Here is a 25,327-nt window from a genome sequence, read left to right as displayed (position 1 = left end):
ACCGGTTAGGTCTGGGTTAGGTCTGGGATATGCGCGCATCTGGCTTATACTTTCGCCTTTTTCGCAAACTTGTTGGCCAGATCCTGGGTATTTTCCGTGTTTGAAACACGTAGTAATGTGGTAACACACTGAAGCAGTCAATTAAACCTGGTTTCGATCAATATTTCAGAGGATAACACCGGTTAGGTCTGGGTTAGGTCTGGGAAATGCGCGCATCTGGCTCATGATTTTGCCTTCTTCGCATACTTGTTGGCCAGATCCTGGGTTTTTTTCGTGTTTGAAACACGTAGTAATGTGGTAACACACTGAAGCAGTCAATTAAACCTGGTTTCGATCAATATTTCAGAGGATAACACCGGTTAGGTCTGGGTTAGGTCTGGGTAATGCGCGCATCTGGCTTATACTTTCGCCTTTTTCGCAAACTTGTTGGCCAGATCCTGGGTATTTTCCGTGTTTGAAACACGTAGTAATGTGGTAACACACTGAAGCAGTCAATTAAACCTGGTTTCGATCAATATTTCAGAGGATAACACCGGTTAGGTCTGGGTTAGGTCTGGGTAATGCGCGCATCTGGCTTATACTTTCGCCTTTTTCGCAAACTTGTTGGCCAGATCCTGGGTATTTTCCGTGTTTGAAACACGTAGTAATGTGGTAACACACTGAAGCAGTCAATTAAACCTGGTTTCGATCAATATTTCAGAGGATAACACCGGTTAGGTCTGGGTTAGGTCTGGGAAATGCGCGCATCTGGCTCATGATTTTGCCTTCTTCGCATACTTGTTGGCCAGATCCTGGGTTTTTTTCGTGTTTGAATCACGTAGTAATGTGGTAACACACTGAAGCAGTCAATTAAACCTGGTTTCGATCAATATTTCAGAGGTTAACACCGGTTAGGTCTGGGTTAGGTCTGGGAAATGCGCGCATCTGGCTTATACTTTCGCCTTTTTCGCAAACTTGTTGGCCAGATCCTTGGTTTTTTCCGTGTTTGAATCACGTAGTAATGTGGTACCACACTGAGGCAGTCAATTAAACCTGGATTCGGACAGTATTTTGGAGGATAACACCGGTTAGGTCTGGGTTAGGTCTGGGTTATCCCCGCATCTGGCTCACGATTTTGCCTTCTTCGCATACTTGTTGGCCAGATCCTGGGTTTTTTTAGTGATTGAATCACGTAGTAATGTGGTAACACACTGAAGCAGTCAATTGAACCTGGTTTCGATCAATATTTCAGAGGATAACACCGGTTAGGTCTGGGTTAGGTCTGGGTTATGCCCGCATCTGGCTCATGATTTTGCCTTCTTCGCATACTTGTTGGCCAGATCCTGGGTTTTTTTCGTGTTTCAATCACGTAGTAACTTGGTAACACAATGAGGGAGTCAATTAAACCTGGTTTCGATCAATATTTCAGAGGATAACACCGGTTAGGTCTGGGTTAGGTCTGGGATATGCGCGCATCTGGCTTATACTTTCGCCTTTTTCGCAAACTTGTTGGCCAGATCCTGGGTATTTTCCGTGTTTTAAACACGTAGTAATGTGGTAACACACTGAAGCAGTCAATTGAACCTGGTTTCGATCAATATTTTAGAGGATAACGCCGGTTAGGTCTCGGTTAGGTCTGGGTTATGCCCGCATCTGGCTCATGATTTTGCCTTCCTCGCATACTTGTTGGCCAGATCCTGGGTTTTTACCGTGTTTGAATCACGTAGTAATGTGGTAACACACTGAAGCAGTCAATTAAACCTGGTTTCGATCAATATTTTAGAGGATAACACCGGTTAGGTCTGGGATAGGTCCGGGATATGCCCGCATCTGGCTCATGATTTTGCCTTCTTCGCATACTTGTTGGCCAGATCCTGGGTTTTTTTCGTGTTTGAAACACGTAGTAATGTGGTAACACACTGAAGCAGTCAATTAAACCTGGTTTCGATCAATATTTCAGAGGATAACACCGGTTAGGTCTGGGTTAGGTCTGGGAAATGCGCGCATCTGGCTTATACTTTCGCCTTTTTCGCAAACTTTTTGGCCAGATCCTTGGTTTTTTCCGTGTTTGAATCACGTAGTAATGTGGTACCACACTGAGGCAGTCAATTAAACCTGGTTACGATCAATATTTTAGAGGATAACACCGGTTAGGTCTGGGTTAGGTCTGGGTTATGCCCGCATCTGGCTCATGATTTTGCCTTCTTCGCATACTTGTTGGCCAGATCCTGGGTATTTTCCGTGTTTGAATCACGTAGTAATGTGGTAACACACTGAAGCAGTCAATTAAACCTGGTTATGATCAATATTTTAGAGGATAACACCGGTTAGGTCTGGGTTAGGTCTGGGTTATGCCCGCATCTGGCTCATGATTTTGCCTTCTTCGCATACTTCTTGGCCAGATCCTGGGCTTTTTCCGTGTTTGAATCACGTAGTAATGTGGTAACACACTGGAGCAGTAAATTAAACCTGGTTTCGATCAATATTTCAGAGGATAACACCGGTTAGGTCTGGGTTAAGTCTGGGATATGCGCGCATCTGGCTTATACTTTCGCCTTTTTCGCAAACTTGTTGGCTAGATCCTGGGTTTTTTTCGGGTTTGAATAACGCAGTAATGTGGTACCACACTGAAGCAGTCAATTAAACCTGGTTTCGATCAATATTTTAGAGGATAACGCCGGTTAGGTCTGGGTTAGGTCTGGGTTATGCCCGCATCTGGCTCATGATTTTGCCTTCTTCGCATACTTGTTGGCCAGATCCTGGGTTTTTTCCGTGTTTGAATCACGTAGTAATGTGGTAACACACTGAAGCTGTCAATTAAACCTGGTTTCGATCAATATTTTAGAGGATAACACCGGTTAGGTCTGGGTTAGGTCTGGGTTATGCCCGCATCCGGCTCATGATTTTGCCTTCTTCGCATACTTGTTGGCCAGATCCTGGGTATTTTCCGTGTTTGAATCACGTAGTAATGTTGTACCACACTGAAGCAGTCAATTAAACCTGGTTTCGATCAATATTTTAGAGGATAACACCGGTTAGGTCTGGGTTAGGTCTGGGATTTCCGCGCATCTGGCTTATACTTTCGCCTTTTTCGCAAACTTGTTGGCCAGATCCTGGGTATTTTCCGTGTTTGAATCACGTAGTAATGTTGTACCACACTGAGGCAGTCAATTAAACCTGGATTCGGACAGTATTTTGGAGGATAACACCGGTTAGGTCTGGGTTAGGTCTGGGTTATGCCCGCATCTGGCTCACGATTTTGCCTTCTTCGCATACTTGTTGACCAGATCCTGGGTTTTTTTAGTGATTGAATCACGTAGTAATGTGGTAACACACTGAAGCAGTCAATTGAACCTGGTTTCGATCAATATTTCAGAGGATAACACCGGTTAGGTCTGGGTGAGGTCTGGGTTATGGCCGCATCTGGCTCATGATTTTGCCTTCTTCGCATACTTGTTGGCCAGATCCTGGGTTTTTTTCGTGTTTCAATCACGTAGTAATGTGGTAACACAGTGAGGGAGTCAATTAAACCTGGTTTCGATCAATATTTCAGAGGATAACACCGGTTAGGTCTGGGATAGGTCTGGGATATGCGCGCATCTGGCTTATACTTTCGCCTTTTTCGCAAACTTGTTGGCCAGATCCTGGGTATTTTCCGTGTTTGAAACACGTAGTAATGTGGTAACACACTGAAGCAGTCAATGGAACCTGGTTTCGATCAATATTTTAGAGGATAACGCCGGTTAGGTCTCGGTTAGGTCTGGGTTATGCCCGCATCTGGCTCATGATTTTGCCTTCTTCGCATACTTGTTGGCCAGATCCTGGGTTTTTACCGTGTTTGAATCACGTAGTAATGTGGTAACACACTGAAGCAGTCAATTAAACCTGGTTTCGATCAATATTTTAGAGGATAACACCGGTTAGGTCTGGGATAGGTCCGGGATATGCCCGCATCTGGCTCATGATTTTGCCTTCTTCGCATACTTGTTGGCCAGATCCTGGGTTTTTTTCGTGTTTGAAACACGTAGTAATGTGGTAACACACTGAAGCAGTCAATTAAACCTGGTTTCGATCAATATTTCAGAGGATAACACCGGTTAGGTCTGGGTTAGGTCTGCGAAATGCGCGCATCTGGCTTATACTTTCGCCTTTTTCGCAAACTTTTTGGCCAGATCCTTGGTTTTTTCCGTGTTTGAATCACGTAGTAATGTGGTACCACACTGAGGCAGTCAATTAAACCTGGTTTCGATCAATATTTTAGAGGATAACACCGGTTAGGTCTGGGTTAGGTCTGGGATTTTGCGCGCATCTGGCTTATACTTTCGCCTTTTTCGCAAACTTGTTGGCCAGATCCTGGGTATTTTCCGTGTTTGAATCACGTAGTAATGTTGTACCACACTGAGGCAGTCAATTAAACCTGGATTCGGACAGTATTTTGGAGGATAACACCGGTTAGGTCTGGGTTAGGTCTGGGTTATGCCCGCATCTGGCTCACGATTTTGCCTTCTTCGCATACTTGTTGGCCAGATCCTGGGTTTTTTTAGTGATTGAATCACGTAGTAATGTGGTAACACACTGAAGCAGTCAATTGAACCTGGTTTCGATCAATATTTTAGAGGATAACACCGGTTAGGTCTGGGTTAGGTCTGGGTTATGCCCGCATCTGGCTCATGATTTTGCCTTCTTCGCGTACTTGTTGGCCAGATCCTGGGTTTTTTCCGTGTTTGAATCACGTAGTAATGTTGTACCGCACTGAGGCAGTCAATTAAACCTGGATTCGGACAGTATTTTGGAGGATAACACCGGTTAGGTCTGGGTTAGGTCTGGGTTATGCCCGCATCTGGCTCATGATTTTGCCTTCTTCGCATACTTGTTGGCCAGATCCTGGGTTTTTACCGTGTTTGAATCACGTAGTAATGTTGTACCACACTGAGGCAGTCAATTAAACCTGGATTCGGACAGTATTTTGGAGGATAACACCGGTTAGGTCTGGGTTAGGTCTGGGTTATGCCCGCATCTGGCTCATGATTTTGCCTTCTTCGCATACTTGTTGGCCAGATCCTGGGTTTTTTTAGTGTTTGAATCATGTAGTAATGTGGTAACACACTGAAGCAGTCAATTAAACCTGGTTTCGATCAATATTTTAGAGGATAACACCGGTTAGGTCTGGGATAGGTCCGGGATATGCCCGCATCTGGCTCATGATTTTGCCTTCTTCGCATACTTGTTGGCCAGATCCTGGGTTTTTTTCGTGTTTGAAACACGTAGTAATGTGGTAACACACTGAAGCAGTCAATTAAACCTGGTTTCGATCAATATTTCAGAGGATAACACCGGTTAGGTCTGGGTTAGGTCTGGGAAATGCGCGCATCTGGCTTATACTTTCGCCTTTTTCGCAAACTTGTTGGCCAGATCCTGGGTATTTTCCGTGTTTGAAACACGTAGTAATGTGGTAACACACTGAAGCAGTCAATTGAACCTGGTTTCGATCAATATTTTAGAGGATAACGCCGGTTAGGTCTCGGTTAGGTCTGGGTTATGCCCGCATCTGGCTCATGATTTTTTGCCTTCTACGCATACTTGTTAGCCAGATCCTGGGTTTTTTTCGTGTTTGAATAACGCAGTAATGTGGTAACACACTGAAGCAGTCAATTAAACCTGGTTTCGATCAATATTTTAGAGGATAACACCGGTTTGGTCTGGGTTAGGTCTGGGAAATGCGCGCATGTGGCTTATACTTTCGCCTTTTTCGCAAACTTGTTGGCCAGGTCCTGGGTATTTTCCGTGTTTGAATCACGTAGTAATGTGGTAACACACTGAAGCAGTCAATTAAACCTGGTTACGATCAATATTTTAGAGGATAACACCGGTTAGGTCTGGGTTAGGTCTGGGTTATGCCCGCATCTGGCTCATGATTTTGCCTTCTTCGCATACTTGTTGGCCAGATCCTGGGTATTTTCCGTGTTTGAATCACGTAGTAATGTGGTAACACACTGAAGCAGTCAATTAAACCTGGTTACGATCAATATTTTAGAGGATAACACCGGTTAGGTCTTGGTTAGGTCTGGGTTATGCCCGCATCTGGCTCATGATTTTGCCTTCTTCGCATACTTCTTGGCCAGATCTTGGGTTTTTTCCGTGTTTGAATCACGTAGTAATGTGGTAACACACTGAAGCAGTAAATTAAACCTGGTTTCGATCAATATTTCAGAGGATAACACCGGTTAGGTCTGGGTTAGGTCTGGGTTATGCCCGCATCTGGCTCATGATTTTGCCTTCTTCACATACTTGTTGGCCAGATCCTGGGTTTTTTTCGTGTTTGAATCACGTAGTAATGTGGTAATACACTGAAGCAGTCAATAAAACCTGGTTTCGATGAATATTTTAGAGGATAACACCGGTTAGGTCTGGGTTAGGTCTGGTTTATGCCCGCATCTGGCTCATGATTTTGCCTTCTTCGCATACTTGTTGGCCAGATCCTGGGTTTTTTCCGTGTTTGAATCACGTAGTAATGTTGTACCACACTGAGGCAGTCAATTAAACCTGGATTCGGACAGTATTTTGGAGGATAACACCGGTTAGGTCTGGGTTAGGTCTGGGTTATGCCCGCATCTGGCTCACGATTTTGCCTTCTTCGCATACTTGTTGGCCAGATCCTGGGTTTTTACCGTGTTTGAATCACGTAGTAATGTTGTACCACACTGAGGCAGTCAATTAAACCTGGATTCGGACAGTATTTTGGAGGATAACACCGGTTAGGTCTGGGTTAGGTCTGGGTTATGCCCGCATCTGGCTCACGATTTTGCCTTCTTCGCATACTTGTTGGCCAGATCCTGGGTTTTTTTCGTGTTTGAATCACGTAGTAATGTGGTAACACACTGAAGCAGTCAATTAAACCTGGTTTCGATCAATATTTCAGTGGATAACACCGGTTAGGTCTGGGTTAGGTCTGGGATATGCGCGCATCTGGCTTATACTTTCGCCTTTTTCGCAAAGTTGTTGGCCAGATCCTGGGTATTTTCCGTGTTTGAAACACGTAGTAATGTGGTAACACACTGAAGCAGTCAATTGAACCTGGTTTCGATCAATATTTTAGAGGATAACGCCGGTTAGGTCTCGGTTAGGTCTGGGTTATGCCCGCATCTGGCTCATGATTTTGCCTTCTTCGCATACTTGTTGGCCAGATCCTGGGTTTTTTTCGTGTTTGAATCACGTAGTAATGTTGTAACACACTGAAGCAGTCAATTAAACATGGTTTCGATCAATATTTCAGAGGATAACACCGGTTAGGTCTGGGTTAGGTCTGGGATATGCGCGCATCTGGCTTATACTTTCGCCTTTTTCGCAAACTTGTTGGCCAGATCCTGGGTATTTTCCGTGTTTGAAACACGTAGTAATGTGGTAACACACTGAAGCAGTCAATTAAACCTGGTTTCGATCAATATTTCAGAGGATAACACCGGTTAGGTCTGGGTTAGGTCTGGGAAATGCGCGCATCTGGCTCTTGATTTTGCCTTCTTCGCATACTTGTTGGCCAGATCCTGGGTTTTTTTCGTGTTTCAATCACGTAGTAACTTGGTAACACAGTGAGGGAGTCAATTAAACCTGGTTTCGATTAATATTTCAGAGGATAACACCGGTTAGGTCTGGGTTAGGTCTGGGATATGCGCGCATCTGGCTTATACTTTCGCCTTTTTCGCAAACTTGTTGGCCAGATCCTGGGTATTTTCCGTGTTTGAAACACGTAGTAATGTGGTAACACACTGAAGCAGTCAATTGAACCTGGTTTCGATCAATATTTTAGAGGATAACGCCGGTTAGGTCTCGGTTAGGTCTGGGTTATGCCCGCATCTGGCTCATGATTTTGCCTTCCTCGCATACTTGTTGGCCAGATCCTGGGTTTTTACCGTATTTGAATCACGTAGTAATGTGGTAACACACTGAAGCAGTCAATTAAACCTGGTTTCGATCAATATTTTAGAGGATAACACCGGTTAGGTCTGGGATAGGTCCGGGATATGCCCGCATCTGGCTCATGATTTTGCCTTCTTCGCATACTTGTTGGCCAGATCCTGGGTTTTTTTCGTGTTTGAAACACGTAGTAATGTGGTAACACACTGAAGCAGTCAATTAAACCTGGTTTCGATCAATATTTCAGAGGATAACACCGGTTAGGTCTGGGTTAGGTCTGGGAAATGCGCGCATCTGGCTTATACTTTCGCCTTTTTCGCAAACTTTTTGGCCAGATCCTTGGTTTTTTCCGTGTTTGAATCACGTAGTAATGTTGTACCACACTGAGGCAGTCAATTAAACCTGGATTCGGACAGTATTTTGGAGGATAACACCGGTTAGGTCTGGGTTAAGTCTGGGTTATGCCCGCATCTGGCTCATGATTTTGCCTTCTTCGCATACTTGTTGGCCAGATCCTGGGTTTTTTTCGTGTTTGAAACACGTAGTAATGTGGTAACACACTGACGCAGTCAATTAAACCTGGTTTCGATCAATATTTCAGAGGATAACACCGGTTAGGTCTGGGTGAGGTCTGGGAAATGCGCGCATCTGGCTTATACTTTCGCCTTTTTCGCAAACTTGTTGGCCAGATCCTGGGTATTTTCCGTGTTTGAATCACGTAGTAATGTGGTAACACACTGAAGCAGTCAATTAAACCTGGTTACGATCAATATTTTAGAGGATAACACCGGTTAGGTCTGGGTTAGGTCTGGGTTATGCCCGCATCTGGCTCATGATTTTGCCTTCTTCGCATACTTGTTGGCCAGATCCTGGGTATTTTCCGTGTTTGAATCACGTAGTAATGTGGTAACACACTGAAGCAGTCAATTAAACCTGGTTACGATCAATATTTTAGAGGATAACACCGGTTAGGTCTGGGTTAGGTCTGGGTTATGCCCGCATCTGGCTCATGATTTTGCCTTCTTCGCATACTTCTTGGCCAGATCCTGGGTTTTTTCCGTGTTTGAATCACGTAGTAATGTGGTAACACACTGAAGCAGTAAATTAAACCTGGTTTCGATCAATATTTCAGAGGATAACACCGGTTAGGTCTGGGTTAGGTCTGGGTTATGCCCGCATCTGGCTCATGATTTTGCCTTCTTCACATACTTGTTGGCCAGATCCTGGGTTTTTTTCGTGTTTGAATCACGTAGTAATGTGGTAATACACTGAAGCAGTCAATAAAACCTGGTTTCGATGAATATTTTAGAGGATAACACCGGTTAGGTCTGGGTTAGGTCCGGGATATGCCCGCATCTGGCTCATGATTTTGCCTTCTTCGCATACTTGTTGGCCAGATCCTGGGTTTTTTTCGTGTTTGAATCACGTAGTAATGTGGTAACACACTGAAGCTGTCAATTAAACCTGGTTTCGATCAATATTTCAGAGGATAACACCGGTTAGGTCTGGGTTAGGTCTGGGATATGCGCGCGTCTGGCTTATACTTTCGCCTTTTTCGCAAACTTGTTGGCCAGATCCTGGATTTTTTCCGTGTTTGAATCACGTAGTAATGTGGTAACAGACTGAAGCTGTCAATTAAACCTGGTTTCGATCAATATTTTAGAGGATAACACCGGTTAGGTCTGGGTTAGGACTGGGATATGCGCGCATCTGGCTTATACTTTCACCTTTTTCGCAAACTTGTTGGCCAGATCCTGGGTTTTTTTCGTGTTTGAATCACGAAGGAATGAGGTAACACACTGAAGCAGTCAATTAAACCTGGTCTCTATCAATATTTTAGAGGATAACACCGGTTAGGACTGGGTTAGGTCCGGGATATGCCTGCATCTGGCTCATGATTTTGCCTTCTTCGCATACTTGTTGGCCAGATCCTGGGTTTTTTTCGTGTTTGAATCACGTAGTAATGTGGTAACACACTGAAGCTGTCAATTAAACCTGGTTTCGATCAATATTTTAGAGGATAACACCGGTTAGGTCTGGGTTAGGTCTGGGATATGCGCGCATCTGGCTTATACTTTCACCTTTATCGCAAACTTGTTGGCCAGATCCTGGGTTTTTTCCGTGTTTGATCACGTAGTAATGTGGTAACACACTGAAGCAGTCAATAAAACCTGGTTTCGATCAATATTTTAGAGGATAACACCGGTTAGGTCTGGGTTAGGTCTGGGTTATGCCCGCATCTGGCTCATGATTTTGCCTTCTTCGCATACTTGTTGGCCAGATCCTGGGTTTTTTCCGAGTTTGAATCACGTAGTAATGTGGTAACACACTGAAGCAGTCAATTAAACCTGGTTTCGATCAATATTTTAGAGGATAACACCGGTTAGGTCTGGGTTAGGTCTGGGTTATGCCCGCATCCGGCTCATGATTTTGCCTTCTTCGCATACTTGTTGGCCAGATCCTGGGTATTTTCCGTGTTTGAATCACGTAGTAATGTTGCACCACACTGAAGCAGTCAATTAAACCTGGTTTCGATGAATATTTTAGAGGATAACACCGGTTAGGTCTGGGTTAGGTCTGGGATTTCCGCGCATCTGGCTTATACTTTCGCCTTTTTCGCAAACTTGTTGGCCAGATCCTGGGTATTTTCCGTGTTTGAATCACGTAGTAATGTTGTACCACACTGAGGCAGTCAATTAAACCTGGATTCGGACAGTATTTTGGAGGATAACACGGGTTAGGTCTGGGTTAGGTCTGGGTTATGCCCGCATCTGGCTCACGATTTTGCCTTCTTCGCATACTTGTTGGCCAGATCCTGGGTTTTTTTAGTGATTGAATCACGTAGTAATGTGGTAACACACTGAAGCAGTCAATTGAACCTGGTTTCGATCAATATTTCAGAGGATAACACCGGTTAGGTCTGGGTTAGGTCTGGGTTATGCCCGCATCTGGATCATGATTTTGCCTTCTTCGCATACTTGTTGGCCAGATCCTGGGTTTTTTTAGTGTTTGAATCATGTAGTAATGTGGTAACACACTGAAGCAGTCAATTAAACCTGGTTCCGATCAATATTTTAGAGGATAACACCGGTTAGGTCTGGGTTAGGTCTGGGTTATGCCCGCATCTGGCTCATGATTTTGCCTTCTTCGCATACTTCTTGGCCAGATCCTGGGTTTTTTCCGTGTTTGAATCACGTAGTAATGTTGTACCACACTGAGGCAGTCAATTAAACCTGGATTCGGACAGTATTTTGGAGGATAACACCGGTTAGGTCTGGGTTAGGTCTGGGTTATGCCCGCATCTGGCTCATGATTTTGCCTTCTTCGCATACTTGTTGGCCAGATCCTGGGTTTTTACCGTGTTTGAATCACGTAGTAATGTTGTACCACACTGAGGCAGTCAATTAAACCTGGATTCGGACAGTATTTTGGAGGATAACACCGGTTAGGTCTGGGTTAGGTCTGGGTTATGCCCGCATCTGGCTCATGATTTTGCCTTCTTCGCATACTTGTTGGCCAGATCCTGGGTTTTTTTCGTGTTTGAATCACGTAGTAATGTGGTAACACACTGAAGCAGTCAATTAAACCTGGTTTCGATCAATATTTCAGTGGATAACACCGGTTAGGTCTGGGTTAGGTCTGGGATATGCGCGCATCTGGCTTATACTTTCGCCTTTTTCGCAAACTTGTTGGCCAGATCCTGGGTATTTTCCGTGTTTGAAACACGTAGTAATGTGGTAACACACTGAAGCAGTCAATTGAACCTGGTTTCGATCAATATTTTAGAGGATAACACCGGTTAGGACTGGGTTAGGTCCGGGATATGCCTGCATCTGGCTCATGATTTTGCCTTCTTCGCATACTTGTTGGCCAGATCCTGGGTTTTTTTCGTGTTCGAATCACGTAGTAATGTGGTAACACACTGAAGCTGTCAATTAAACCTGGTTTCGATCAATATTTTAGAGGATAACACCGGTTAGGTCTGGGTTAGGTCTGGGATATGCGCGCATCTGGCTTATACTTTCGCCTTTTTCGCAAACTTGTTGGCCAGATCCTGGGTATTTTCCGTGTTTGAAACACGTAGTAATGTGGTAGCACACTGAAGCAGCCAATTGAACCTGGTTTCGATCAATATTTCAGAGGATAACACCGGTTAGGTCTGGGTTAGGTCTGGGTTATGCCCGCATCTGGATCATGATTTTGCCTTCTTCGCATTCTTGTTGGCCAGATCCTGGGTTTTTTTAGTGTTTGAATCATGTAGTAATGTGGTAACACACTGAAGCAGTCAATTAAACCTGGTTCCGATCAATATTTTAGAGGATAACACCGGTTAGGTCTGGGTTAGGTCTGGGTTATGCCCGCATCTGGCTCATGATTTTGCCTTCTTCGCATACTTGTTGGCCAGATCCTGGGTTTTCTCCGTGTTTGAATCACGTAGTAATGTTGTACCACACTGAGGCAGTCAATTAAACCTGGATTCGGGCAGTATTTTGGAGGATAACACCGGTTAGGTCTGGGTTAGGTCTGGGTTATGCCCGCATCTGGCTCATGATTTTGCCTTCTTCGCATACTTGTTGGCCAGATCCTGGGTTTTTACCGTGTTTGAATCACGTAGTAATGTTGTACCACACTGAGGCAGTCAATTAAACCTGGATTCGGACAGTATTTTGGAGGATAACACCGGTTAGGTCTGGGTTAGGTCTGGGTTATGCCCGCATCTGGCTTATGATTTTGCCTTCTTCGCATACTTGTTGGCCAGATCCTGGGTTTTTTTCGTGTTTGAATCACGTAGTAATGTTGTACCACACTGAGGCAGTCAATTAAACCTGGATTCGGACAGTATTTTGGAGGATAACACCGGTTAGGTCTGGGTTAAGTCTGGGTTATGCCCGCATCTGGCTCATGATTTTGCCTTCTTCGCATACTTGTTGGCCAGATCCTGGGTTTTTTTCGTGTTTGAAACACGTAGTAATGTGGTAACACACTGACGCAGTCAATTAAACCTGGTTTCGATCAATATTTCAGAGGATAACACCGGTTAGGTCTGGGTGAGGTCTGGGAAATGCGCGCATCTGGCTTATACTTTCGCCTTTTTCGCAAACTTGTTGGCCAGATCCTGGGTATTTTCCGTGTTTGAATCACGTAGTAATGTGGTAACACACTGAAGCAGTCAATTAAACCTGGTTACGATCAATATTTTAGAGGATAACACCGGTTAGGTCTGGGTTAGGTCTGGGTTATGCCCGCATCTGGCTCATGATTTTGCCTTCTTCGCATACTTGTTGGCCAGATCCTGGGTATTTTCCGTGTTTGAATCACGTAGTAATGTGGTAACACACTGAAGCAGTCAATTAAACCTGGTTACGATCAATATTTTAGAGGATAACACCGGTTAGGTCTGGGTTAGGTCTGGGTTATGCCCGCATCTGGCTCATGATTTTGCCTTCTTCGCATACTTCTTGGCCAGATCCTGGGTTTTTTCCGTGTTTGAATCACGTAGTAATGTGGTAACACACTGAAGCAGTAAATTAAACCTGGTTTCGATCAATATTTCAGAGGATAACACCGGTTAGGTCTGGGTTAGGTCTGGGTTATGCCCGCATCTGGCTCATGATTTTGCCTTCTTCACATACTTGTTGGCCAGATCCTGGGTTTTTTTCGTGTTTGAATCACGTAGTAATGTGGTAATACACTGAAGCAGTCAATAAAACCTGGTTTCGATGAATATTTTAGAGGATAACACCGGTTAGGTCTGGGTTAGGTCCGGGATATGCCCGCATCTGGCTCATGATTTTGCCTTCTTCGCATACTTGTTGGCCAGATCCTGGGTTTTTTTCGTGTTTGAATCACGTAGTAATGTGGTAACACACTGAAGCTGTCAATTAAACCTGGTTTCGATCAATATTTCAGAGGATAACACCGGTTAGGTCTGGGTTAGGTCTGGGATATGCGCGCGTCTGGCTTATACTTTCGCCTTTTTCGCAAACTTGTTGGCCAGATCCTGGATTTTTTCCGTGTTTGAATCACGTAGTAATGTGGTAACAGACTGAAGCTGTCAATTAAACCTGGTTTCGATCAATATTTTAGAGGATAACACCGGTTAGGTCTGGGTTAGGACTGGGATATGCGCGCATCTGGCTTATACTTTCACCTTTTTCGCAAACTTGTTGGCCAGATCCTGGGTTTTTTTCGTGTTTGAATCACGAAGGAATGAGGTAACACACTGAAGCAGTCAATTAAACCTGGTCTCTATCAATATTTTAGAGGATAACACCGGTTAGGACTGGGTTAGGTCCGGGATATGCCTGCATCTGGCTCATGATTTTGCCTTCTTCGCATACTTGTTGGCCAGATCCTGGGTTTTTTTCGTGTTTGAATCACGTAGTAATGTGGTAACACACTGAAGCTGTCAATTAAACCTGGTTTCGATCAATATTTTAGAGGATAACACCGGTTAGGTCTGGGTTAGGTCTGGGATATGCGCGCATCTGGCTTATACTTTCACCTTTATCGCAAACTTGTTGGCCAGATCCTGGGTTTTTTCCGTGTTTGATCACGTAGTAATGTGGTAACACACTGAAGCAGTCAATAAAACCTGGTTTCGATCAATATTTTAGAGGATAACACCGGTTAGGTCTGGGTTAGGTCTGGGTTATGCCCGCATCTGGCTCATGATTTTGCCTTCTTCGCATACTTGTTGGCCAGATCCTGGGTTTTTTTCGTGTTTGAATCACGTAGTAATGTGGTAATACACTGAAGCAGTCAATCAAACCTGGTTTCGATCAATAATTTAGAGGATAACACAGGTTAGGTCTGGGTTAGGTCTGGGTTATGCCCGCATCTGGCTCATGATTTTGCCTTCTTCGCATACTTGTTGGCCAGATCCTGGGTTTTTTCCGTGTTTGAATCACGTAGTAATGTGGTAACACACTGAAGCTGTCAATTAAACCTGGTTTCGATCAATATTTTAGAGGATAACACCGGTTAGGTCTGGGTTAGGTCTGGGTTATGCCCGCATCTGGCTCATGATTTTGCCTTCTTCGCATACTTGTTGGCCAGATCCTGGGTTTTTTCCGAGTTTGAATCACGTAGTAATGTGGTAACACACTGAAGCAGTCAATTAAACCTGGTTTCGATCAATATTTTAGAGGATAACACCGGTTAGGTCTGGGTTAGGTCTGGGTTATGCCCGCATCCGGCTCATGATTTTGCCTTCTTCGCATACTTGTTGGCCAGATCCTGGGTATTTTCCGTGTTTGAATCACGTAGTAATGTTGCACCACACTGAAGCAGTCAATTAAACCTGGTTTCGATGAATATTTTAGAGGATAACACCGGTTAGGTCTGGGTTAGGTCTGGGATTTCCGCGCATCTGGCTTATACTTTCGCCTTTTTCGCAAACTTGTTGGCCAGATCCTGGGTATTTTCCGTGTTTGAATCACGTAGTAATGTTGTACCACACTGAGGCAGTCAATTAAACCTGGATTCGGACAGTATTTTGGAGGATAACACGGGTTAGGTCTGGGTTAGGTCTGGGTTATGCCCGCATCTGGCTCACGATTTTGCCTTCTTCGCATACTTGTTGGCCAGATCCTGGGTTTTTTTAGTGATTGAATCACGTAGTAATGTGGTAACACACTGAAGCAGTCAATTGAACCTGGTTTCGATCAATATTTCAGAGGATAACACCGGTTAGGTCTGGGTTAGGTCTGGGTTATGCCCGCATCTGGATCATGATTTTGCCTTCTTCGCATACTTGTTGGCCAGATCCTGGGTTTTTTTAGTGTTTGAATCATGTAGTAATGTGGTAACACACTGAAGCAGTCAATTAAACCTGGTTCCGATCAATATTTTAGAGGATAACACCGGTTAGGTCTGGGTTAGGTCTGGGTTATGCCCGCATCTGGCTCATGATTTTGCCTTCTTCGCATACTTGTTGGCCAGATCCTGGGTTTTTTCCGTGTTTGAATCACGTAGTAATGTTGTACCACACTGAGGCAGTCAATTAAACCTGGATTCGGACAGTATTTTGGAGGATAACACCGGTTAGGTCTGGGTTAGGTCTGGGTTATGCCCGCATCTGGCTCATGATTTTGCCTTCTTCGCATACTTGTTGGCCAGATCCTGGGTTTTTACCGTGTTTCAATCACGTAGTAATGTTGTACCACACTGAGGCAGTCAATTAAACCTGGATTCGGACAGTATTTTGGAGGATAACACCGGTTAGGTCTGGGTTAGGTCTGGGTTATGCCCGCATCTGGCTCATGATTTTGCCTTCTTCGCATACTTGTTGGCCAGATCCTGGGTTTTTTTCGTGTTTGAATCACGTAGTAATGTGGTAACACACTGAAGCAGTCAATTAAACCTGGTTTCGATCAATATTTCAGTGGATAACACCGGTTAGGTCTGGGTTAGGTCTGGGATATGCGCGCATCTGGCTTATACTTTCGCCTTTTTCGCAAACTTGTTGGCCAGATCCTGGGTATTTTCCGTGTTTGAAACACGTAGTAATGTGGTAACACACTGAAGCAGTCAATTGAACCTGGTTTCGATCAATATTTTAGAGGATAACACCGGTTAGGACTGGGTTAGGTCCGGGATATGCCTGCATCTGGCTCATGATTTTGCCTTCTTCGCATACTTGTTGGCCAGATCCTGGGTTTTTTTCGTGTTCGAATCACGTAGTAATGTGGTAACACACTGAAGCTGTCAATTAAACCTGGTTTCGATCAATATTTTAGAGGATAACACCGGTTAGGTCTGGGTTAGGTCTGGGATATGCGCGCATCTGGCTTATACTTTCGCCTTTTTCGCAAACTTGTTGGCCAGATCCTGGGTATTTTCCGTGTTTGAAACACGTAGTAATGTGGTAACACACTGAAGCAGTCAATTGAACCTGGTTTCGATCAATATTTCAGAGGATAACACCGGTTAGGTCTGGGTTAGGTCTGGGTTATGCCCGCATCTGGATCATGATTTTGCCTTCTTCGCATTCTTGTTGGCCAGATCCTGGGTTTTTTTAGTGTTTGAATCATGTAGTAATGTGGTAACACACTGAAGCAGTCAATTAAACCTGGTTCCGATCAATATTTTAGAGGATAACACCGGTTAGGTCTGGGTTAGGTCTGGGTTATGCCCGCATCTGGCTCATGATTTTGCCTTCTTCGCATACTTGTTGGCCAGATCCTGGGTTTTCTCCGTGTTTGAATCACGTAGTAATGTTGTACCACACTGAGGCAGTCAATTAAACCTGGATTCGGGCAGTATTTTGGAGGATAACACCGGTTAGGTCTGGGTTAGGTCTGGGTTATGCCCGCATCTGGCTCATGATTTTGCCTTCTTCGCATACTTGTTGGCCAGATCCTGGGTTTTTACCGTGTTTGAATCACGTAGTAATGTTGTACCACACTGAGGCAGTCAATTAAACCTGGATTCGGACAGTATTTTGGAGGATAACACCGGTTAGGTCTGGGTTAGGTCTGGGTTATGCCCGCATCTGGCTCATGATTTTGCCTTCTTCGCATACTTGTTGGCCAGATCCTGGGTTTTTTTCGTGTTTGAATCACGTAGTAATGTGGTAACACACTGAAGCAGTCAATTAAACCTGGTTTCGATCAATATTTCAGTGGATAACACCGGTTAGGTCTGGGTTAGGTCTGGGATATGCGCGCATCTGGCTTATACTTTCGCCTTTTTCGCAAACTTGTTGGCCAGATCCTGGGTATTTTCCGTGTTTGAAACACGTAGTAATGTGGTAACACACTGAAGCAGTCAATTGAACCTGGTTTCGATCAATATTTTAGAGGATAACGCCGGTTAGGTCTCGGTTAGGTCTGGGTTATGCCCGCATCTGGCTCATGATTTTGCCTTCTTCGCATACTTGTTGGCCAGATCCTGGGTTTTTTTCGTGTTTGAATCACGTAGTAATGTTGTACCACACTGAGGCAGTCAATTAAACCTGGATTCGGACATTATTTTAGAGGATAACACCGGTTAGGTCTGGGTTAGGTCTGGGTTATGCCCGCATCTGGCACATGATTTTGCCTTCTTCGCAAACTTGTTGGCCAGATCCTGGGTATTTTCCGTGTTTGAAACACGTAGTAATGTGGTAACACACTGAAGCAGTCAATGAAACCTGGTCTCGATCAATATTTCAGAGGATAACACCGGTTAGGTCTGGGTTAGGTCTGGGAAATGCGCGCATCTGGCTTATTCTTTCGCCTTCTTCGCATACTTCTTGGCCAGATCCTGGGTTTTTTCCATGTTTGAATCACGTAGTAATGTGGTAACACACTGAAGCAGTCAATTAAACCTGGTTTCGATCAATATTTCAGAGGATAACACCGGTTAGGTCTGGGTTAGGTCTGGGTTATGCCCGCATCTGGCTCATGATTTTCCCTTCTTCACATACTTGTTGGCCAGATCCTAGGTTTTTTTCGTGTTTGAATCACGTAGTAATGTGGTAATACACTGAAGCAGTCATTAAAACCTGGTTTCGATGAATATTTTAGAGGATAACACCGGTTAGGTCTGGGTTAGGTCCGGGATATGCCCGCATCTGGCTCATGATTTTGCCTTCTTCGCATACTTGTTGGCCAGATCCTGGGTTTTTTTCGTGTTTGAATCACGTAGTAATGTGGTAACACACTGAAGCTGTCAATTAAACCTGGTTTCGATCAATATTTCAGAGGATAACACCGGTTAGGTCTGGGTTAGGTCTGGGATATGCGCGCGTCTGGCTTATACTTTCGCCTTTTTCGCAAACTTGTTGGCCAGATCCTGGATTTTTTCCGTGTTTGAATCACGTAGTAATGTTGTACCACACTGAGGCAGTCAATTAAACCTGGATTCGGACATTATTTTAGAGGATAACACCGGTTAGGTCTGGGTTAGGTCTGGGATATGCCCGCATCTGGCTCATGATTTTGCCTTCTTCGCAAACTTGTTGGCCAGATCCTGGGTATTTTCCGTGTTTGAAACACGTAGTAATGTGGTAACACACTGAAGCAGTCAATGAAACCTGGTTTCGATCAATATTTTAGAGGATAACACCGGTTAGGTCTGGGTTAGGTCTGGGTTATGCCCGCATCTGGCTCATGATTTTGCCTTCTTCGCATACTTCTTGGCCAGATCCTGGGTTTTTTCCGTGTTTGAATCACGTAGTAATGTGGTAACACACTGAAGCAGTCAATTAAACCTGGTTTCGATCAATATTTCAGAGGATAACACCGGTTAGGTCTGGGTTAGGTCCGGGATATGCCCGCATCTGGCTCATGATTTTGCCTTCTTCGCATACTTGTTGGCCAGATCCTGGGTTTTTTTCGTGATTGAATCACGTAGTAATGTGGTAACACACTGAAGCAGTCAATTAAACCTGGTTTCTATCAATATTTTAGAGGATAACACCGGTTAGGTCTGGGTTATGTCCGGGATATGCCCGCATCTGGCTCATGATTTTGCCTTCTTCGCATACTTGTTGGCCAGATCCTGGGTTTTTTTCGTGATTGAATCACGTAGTAATGTGGTAACACACTGAAGCTGTCAATTAAACCTGGTTTCGATCAATATTTTAGAGGATAACACCGGTTAGGTCTGGGTTAGGTCTGGGAAATGCGCGCATCTGGCTTATTCTTTCGGCTTCTTCGCATACTTCTTGGCCAGATCCTGGGTTTTTTTCGTGATTGAATCACGTAGTAATGTGGTAACACACTGAAGCAGTCAATTAAACCTGGTTTCGATCAATATTTCAGAGGATAACACCGGTTAGGTCTGGGTTAGGTCTGGCAAATGCGCGCATCTGGCTTATTCTTTCGCCTTCTTCGCATACTTCTTGGCCAGATCTTGGGTTTTTTTCGTGTTTGAATCACGTAGGAATGTGGTAACACACTGAAGCAGTCAATTAAACCTGGTTTCGATCAATGTTTTAGAGGATAACACCGGTAAGGTCTGGGTTAGGTCCGGGATATGCCCGCATCTGGCTCATGATTTTGCCTTCTTCGCATACTTGCTGGCCAGATTCTGGGTTTTTTTCGTGTTTGAATCACGTAGTAATGTGGTAACACACTGAAGCTGTCAATTAAATCTGGTTTCGATCAATATTTTAGAGGATAACACCGGTTAGGTCTGGGTTAGGTCTGGGTTATGCCCGCATCTGGCTCATGATTTTGCCTTCTTCGCATACTTGTTGGCCAGATCCTGGGTTTTTTTCGTGTTTGAATCACGTAGTAATGTGGTAACACACTGAAGCTGTCAATTAAACCTGGTTTCGATCAATATTTTAGAGGATAACACTGGTTAGGTTTGGGTTAGGTCTGGGATATGCGCGCATCTGGCTTATACTTTCACCTTTTTCGCAATCTTGTTGGCCAGATCCTTGGTTTTTTCCGTGTTTGAATCACGTAGTAATGTGGTACCACACTGAGGCAGTCAATTAAACCTGGTTTCGATCAATATTTTAGAGGATAACATCGGTTAGGTCTGGGATTTGCGCGCATCTGGCTTATACTTTCGCCTTTTTCGCAAACTTGTTCGCCAGATCCTGGGTATTTTCCGTGTTTGAATCACGTAGTAATGTGGTAACACACTGGAGCAGTCAATTAAACCTGGTTTCTATCAATATTTTAGAGGATAACACCGGTTAGGTCTGGGTTAGGTCCGGGATATGTCCGCATCTGGCTCATGATTTTGCCTTCTTCGCATACTTGTTGTCCAGATCTTGGGTTTTTTTCGTGTTTGAATCACGTAGTAATGTGGTAACACACTGAAGCAGTCAATTAAACCTGGTTTCTATCAATATTTTAGAGGATAACACCGGTTAGGTCTGGGTTAGGTCTGGGAAATGCGCGCATCTGGCTTATACTTTCGCCTTTTTCGCAAACTTGTTGGCCAGATCCTTGGTTTTTTCCGTGTTTGAATCACGTAGTAATGTGGTACCACACTGAGGCAGTCAATTAAACCTGGTTTCGATCAATATTTTAGAGGATAACACCGGTTAGGTCTGGGATTTGCGCGCATCTGGCTTATACTTTCGCCTTTTTCACAAACTTGTTGGCTAGATCCTGGGTTTTTTTCGGGTTTGGATAACGCGGTAATGTGGTACCACACTGAAGCAGTCAATTAAACCTGGTTTCGATCAATATTTTAGAGGATAACGCCGGTTAGGTCTGGGTTAGGTCTGGGTTATGCCCGCATCTGGCTCATGATTTTGCCTTCTTCGCAAAATTGTTGGCCAGATCCTGGGTATTTTCCGTGTTTGAAACACGTAGTAATGTGGTAACACACTGAAGCAGTCAATTAAACCTGGTTTCGATCAATATTTCAGAGGATAACACTGGTTAGGTCTGGGTTAGGTCTGGGAAATGCGCGCATCTGGCTTATACTTTCGCCTTTTTCGCAAACTTGTTGGCCAGATCCTGGGTTTTTTCCGTGTTTGAATCACGTAGTAATGTGGTAACACACTGAAGCAGTCAATTAAACCTGGTTTCGATCAATATTTCAGAGCATAACACCGGTTAGGTCTGGGTTAGGTCTGGGTTATGCCCGCATCTGGCTCATGATTTTGCCTTCTTCGCATACTTGTTGGCCAGATCCTGGGTTTTTTTCGTGTTTCAATCACGTAGTAATGTGGTAACACAGTGAGGCAGTCTATTAAACCTGGTTTCGATCAATATTTTAGACGATAACACCGGTTAGTTCTGGGTTAGGTCTGGGAAATGCGCGCATCTGGCTTATACTTTCGCCTTTTTCGCAAACTTGTTGGCCAGATCCTGGGTTTTTTTCGTGTTTGAATCACGTAGTAATGTGGTAACACACTGAAGCTGTCAATTAAACCTGGTTTCGATCAATATTTTAGAGGATAACACCGGCTAGGTCTGGGTTAGGTCTGGGATTTGCGCGCATCAGGCTTATACTTTCGCCTTTTTCGCAAACTTGTTGGCCAGATCCTGGGTATTTTCCGTGTTTGAATCACGTAGTAATGTGGTAACACCCTGGAGCAGTCAATTAAACCTGGTTTCTATCAATATTTTAGAGGATAACACCGGTTAGGTCTGGGTTAGGTCCGGGATATGCCCGCATCTGGCTCATGATTTTGCCTTCTTCGCATACTTGCTGGCCAGATCCTGGGTTTTTTTCGTGTTTGAATCACGTAGTAATGTGGTAACACACTGAAGCTGTCAATTAAACCTGGTTTCGATCAATATTTTAGAGGATAACACCGGTTAGGTCTGGGTTAGGTCTGGGTTATGCCCGCATCTGGCTCATGATTTTGCCTTCTTCGCATACCTGTTGGCCAGATCCTGGGTTTTTTTCGTGTTTGAATCACGTAGTAATGTGGTAACACACTGAAGCTGTCAATTAAACCTGGTTTCGATCAATATTTTAGAGGATAACACCGGTTAGGTCTGGGTTAGGTCTGGGATATGCGCGCATCTGGCTTATACTTTCACCTTTTTCGCAAACTTGTTGGCCAGATCCTGGGTTTTTTCCGTGTTTGATCACGTAGTAATGTGGTAACACACTGAAGCAGTCAATAAAACCTGGTTTCGATCAATATTTTAGAGGATAACACCGGTTAGGTCTGGGTTAGGTCTGGGATTTGCGCGCATCTGGCTTATACTTTCGCCTTTTTTGCAAACTTGTTAGCCAGATCCTGGGTATTTTCCGTGTTTGAATCACGTAGTAATGTGGTAACACACTGAAGCAGTCAATTAAACCTGGTTTCTATCAATATTTTAGAGGATAACACCGGTTAGGTCTGGGTTAGGTCCGGGATATGCCAGCATCTGGCTCATGATTTTGCCTTCTTCGCATACTTGTTGTCCAGATCTTGGGATTTTTTCGTGTTTGAATCACGTAGTAATGTGGTAACACACTGAAGCAGTCAATTAAACCTGGTTTCTATCAATATTTTAGAGGATAACACCGGTTAGGTCTGGGTTAGGTCCGGGATATGCCCGCATCTGGCTCATGATTTTGCCTTCTTCGCATACTTGTTGGCCAGATCCTGGGTTTTTTTCGTGATTGAATCACGTAGTATTGTGGTAACACACTGAAGCTGTCAATTAAACCTGGTTTCGATCAATATTTTAGAGGATAACAACGGTTAGGTCTGGGTTAGGTCTGGGTTATGCCCGCATCTTGCTCATGATTTTGCCTTCTTCGCATACTTGTTGGCCAGATCTTGGGTTTTTTTCGTGTTTGAATCACGTAGTAATGTGGTAACACACTGAAGCAGTCAATTAAACCTGGTTTCTATCAATATTTTAGAGGATAACACCGGTTAGGTCTGGGTTATGTCCGGGATATGCCCGCATCTGGCTCATGATTTTGCCTTCTTCGCAAACTTGTTGGCCAGATCCTGGGTTTTTTTCGTGATTGAATCACGTAGTAATGTGGTAACACACTGAAGCTGTCAATTAAACCTGGTTTCGATCAATATTTTAGAGGATAACACCGGTTAGGTCTGGGTTAGGTCTGGGAAATGCGCGCATCTGGCTTATTCTTTCGGCTTCTTCGCATACTTCTTGGCCAGATCCTGGGTTTTTTTCGTGATTGAATCACGTAGTAATGTTGTACCACACTGAGGCAGTCAATTAAACCTGGATTCGGACATTATTTTAGAGGATAACACCGGTTAGGTCTGGGTTAGGTCTGGGATATGCCCGCATCTGGCTCATGATTTTGCCTTCTTCGCAAACTTGTTGGCCAGATCCTGGGTATTTTCCGTGTTTGAAACACGTAGTAATGTGGTAACACACTGAAGCAGTCAATGAAACCTGGTTTCGATCAATATTTTAGAGGATAACACCGGTTAGGTCTGGGTTAGGTCTGGGTTATGCCCGCATCTGGCTCATGATTTTGCCTTCTTCGCATACTTCTTGGCCAGATCCTGGGTTTTTTCCGTGTTTGAATCACGTAGTAATGTGGTAACACACTGAAGCAGTCAATTAAACCTGGTTTCGATCAATATTTCAGAGGATAACACCGGTTAGGTCTGGGTTAGGTCCGGGATATGCCCGCATCTGGCTCATGATTTTGCCTTCTTCGCATACTTGTTGGCCAGATCCTGGGTTTTTTTCGTGATTGAATCACGTAGTAATGTGGTAACACACTGAAGCAGTCAATTAAACCTGGTTTCTATCAATATTTTAGAGGATAACACCGGTTAGGTCTGGGTTATGTCCGGGATATGCCCGCATCTGGCTCATGATTTTGCCTTCTTCGCATACTTGTTGGCCAGATCCTGGGTTTTTTTCGTGATTGAATCACGTAGTAATGTGGTAACACACTGAAGCTGTCAATTAAACCTGGTTTCGATCAATATTTTAGAGGATAACACCGGTTAGGTCTGGGTTAGGTCTGGGAAATGCGCGCATCTGGCTTATTCTTTCGGCTTCTTCGCATACTTTTTGGCCAGATCCTGGGTTTTTTTCGTGATTGAATCACGTAGTAATGTGGTAACACACTGAAGCAGTCAATTAAACCTGGTTTCGATCAATATTTCAGAGGATAACACCGGTTAGGTCTGGGTTAGGTCTGGCAAATGCGCGCATCTGGCTTATTCTTTCGCCTTCTTCGTATACTTCTTGGCCAGATCTTGGGTTTTTTTCGTGTTTGAATCACGTAGGAATGTGGTAACACACTGAAGCAGTCAATTAAACCTGGTTTCGATCAATATTTTAGAGGATAACACCGGTAAGGTCTGGGTTAGGTCCGGGATATGCCCGCATCTGGCTCATGATTTTGCCTTCTTCGCATACTTGCTGGCCAGATTCTGGGTTTTTTTCGTGTTTGAATCACGTAGTAATGTGGTAACACACTGAAGCTGTCAATTAAATCTGGTTTCGATCAATATTTTAGAGGATAACACCGGTTAGGTCTGGGTTAGGTCTGGGTTATGCCCGCATCTGGCTCATGATTTTGCCTTCTTCGCATACTTGTTGGCCAGATCCTGAGTTTTTTTCGTGTTTGAATCACGTAGTAATGTGGTAACACACTGAAGCTGTCAATTAAACCTGGTTTCGATCAATATTTTAGAGGATAACACTGGTTAGGTTTGGGTTAGGTCTGGGATATGCGCGCATCTGGCTTATACTTTCACCTTTTTCGCAATCTTGTTGGCCAGATCCTTGGTTTTTTCCGTGTTTGAATCACGTAGTAATGTGGTACCACACTGAGGCAGTCAATTAAACCTGGTTTCGATCAATATTTTAGAGGATAACATCGGTTAGGTCTGGGATTTGCGCGCATCTGGCTTATACTTTCGCCTTTTTCGCAAACTTGTTCGCCAGATCCTGGGTATTTTCCGTGTTTGAATCACGTAGTAATGTGGTAACACACTGGAGCAGTCAATTAAACCTGGTTTCTATCAATATTTTAGAGGATAACACCGGTTAGGTCTGGGTTAGGTCCGGGATATGTCCGCATCTGGCTCATG

The sequence above is a fragment of the Colletes latitarsis genome, chromosome 12 (assembly GCF_051014445.1).
Source record: "Colletes latitarsis isolate SP2378_abdomen chromosome 12, iyColLati1, whole genome shotgun sequence".
NCBI classification, from domain to species: domain Eukaryota; kingdom Metazoa; phylum Arthropoda; class Insecta; order Hymenoptera; family Colletidae; genus Colletes; species Colletes latitarsis.
The sequence above is the reverse complement of the archived record's forward strand: the minus strand, read 5'-3'. Positions refer to the sequence as shown.